The 1,650-nt window shown below is 48.6% G+C and overlaps 1 pseudogene; it reads right to left on the reverse strand.

The window, feature by feature from the left end:
- Positions 1–570: 570 nt before the first annotated feature.
- On the reverse strand, positions 571–935 carry LOC116470640 (large ribosomal subunit protein P2-like; annotated as a pseudogene).
- Between the last annotated feature and the right edge of the window lie 715 nt (positions 936–1,650).

Below are 1,650 nucleotides of genomic sequence, written 5' to 3' on the forward strand. Positions count from 1 at the left end.
GGGCGACAAAAACCAAAAAAACAAAAACAAAAACAAAAACACCTCTCTAAGCAGAATCCTTTCACGAATAGTAGAGGAGCCAATGAGATAGGCCTTGAAGCTTGCTTCCAAGGTCTCCGTGGATCCTTTACAAGTCAAGCCCATAAGTTACCATAATATTCTTTTTGTCATTTAATAAATACTTTTTGAGCAAGATTGTGTTAACCAGGTTCTGCATGACATGAAAGAGGAAAAGGCACAGTTTATGCCTGTGAAGAAGAAGCAGGTTGTACTTCATAGAGAGATGCTTGCCAATAACAGCTGGCATGTTCCCAGGGCCTAGTCAGGATGCAGATGATAAGCAAAAAAAGAAATAGGTAGCATGGGCAGGGCAGCTGTCCAGGAAGACTTTTTTCTTTTCTTTTGAGATGCAGTCTCCCTCCGTCTCCCAGGCTGGAGTGCGATGGTGTGATCTCGGCTCACTGCAACCTCTGCCTCCCAGGTTCAAGCAATTCTCCCCACTCAGCCTCCTGAGTAGCTGGGATTACAGGTGCCCACTATATGCTGGGCAAATTTTTTTTTTTTTTTTTTTTAACTTGAGAGATGTGTGGAAGGCTTTATTTGGAGGGGAGCAGGAGTGTAATCAAAGAGGGCAAATCCCATGTCATCGTTTTACTCTTCAGACTCCTCCTTCTCTCTTCTCCTCTGCTGCAGTGGGGTGTGGAACCGGCAGCAGAGATGGGCACAGCCCCACTGGCAGGTACATTGGCAAGCTTGCCAATACTCTGGGCAATGACGTCTTCAATGTTTTTTCCATTCAGCTCACTAATAACCTTGTTGAGCTGGTCGTTGTCTGTCTCGATGCCCACGCTGCCCAGGATCTTCTTGATGTCCTTGTCGCTGGGGGAGGAGTTACCCCCGCGGGCAGCCAGCAAGTAGGAGGTGATGTACCGCATCGCAGCGGCAGTGGCAGTGGCGGTGGAGAGGACTCACATGTGCGACCTCGGCGGCATCAGGGAGGAAAAGCAATATTTGTATTTTTAGTAGAAACGGGGTTTCACTGTGTTGGGCAGGCTGGTCTCAAACTCCTGATCTCAGGTGATCTGCCCACCTTGGCCTCCCAAAGTGCTGGGATTACAGGTGTGAGCCACCATGCCAGGCCCAGGAAGCCTTTATTTTATTTTTATTATTTTTTTTTCTAGATGGAGCTTCGCTCTGTTGCCCAGGCAATCTCAGCTCACTGCAACCTCTGCCTTCCCAGGTTCAAGCGATTCTCCTGCCTCAGCCTCCCGAGTAGCTGGGATTACAGGCACGGGCTACCACACCTGGCTAACTTTTGTATTTTTAGTAGAGACAGAGTTTCACCATGTTGCCCAGACTGGTCTCAAATCCCTGACCTCGTGATCCACCTGCCTCGGCCTCCCAAAGTGCTGGGATTACAGGTGTGAGCCATCGCGCCCGGCAGGAAGCCTTTTTAGAGCAGGCAAGATGGAAGAGTTTAGGGTGGGAGTAAATAAAGCTGGCTGGAGACATGCCAGGTGCCTCTGAGAACTAGCAATTTGGTGCTCAGAGTAGGTTAATAATGTGGTGATACTCTAAATTGATAGCCCTTAGATACTTGTCAATGTTAGTTTAGAGGAGAAGTGGTGCATGCATGGGGAAGGATGGAGG

Source organism: Hylobates moloch, unplaced genomic scaffold, assembly GCF_009828535.3.
Source record: "Hylobates moloch isolate HMO894 unplaced genomic scaffold, HMol_V3 SCAFFOLD_6, whole genome shotgun sequence".
NCBI lineage: Eukaryota > Metazoa > Chordata > Mammalia > Primates > Hylobatidae > Hylobates > Hylobates moloch.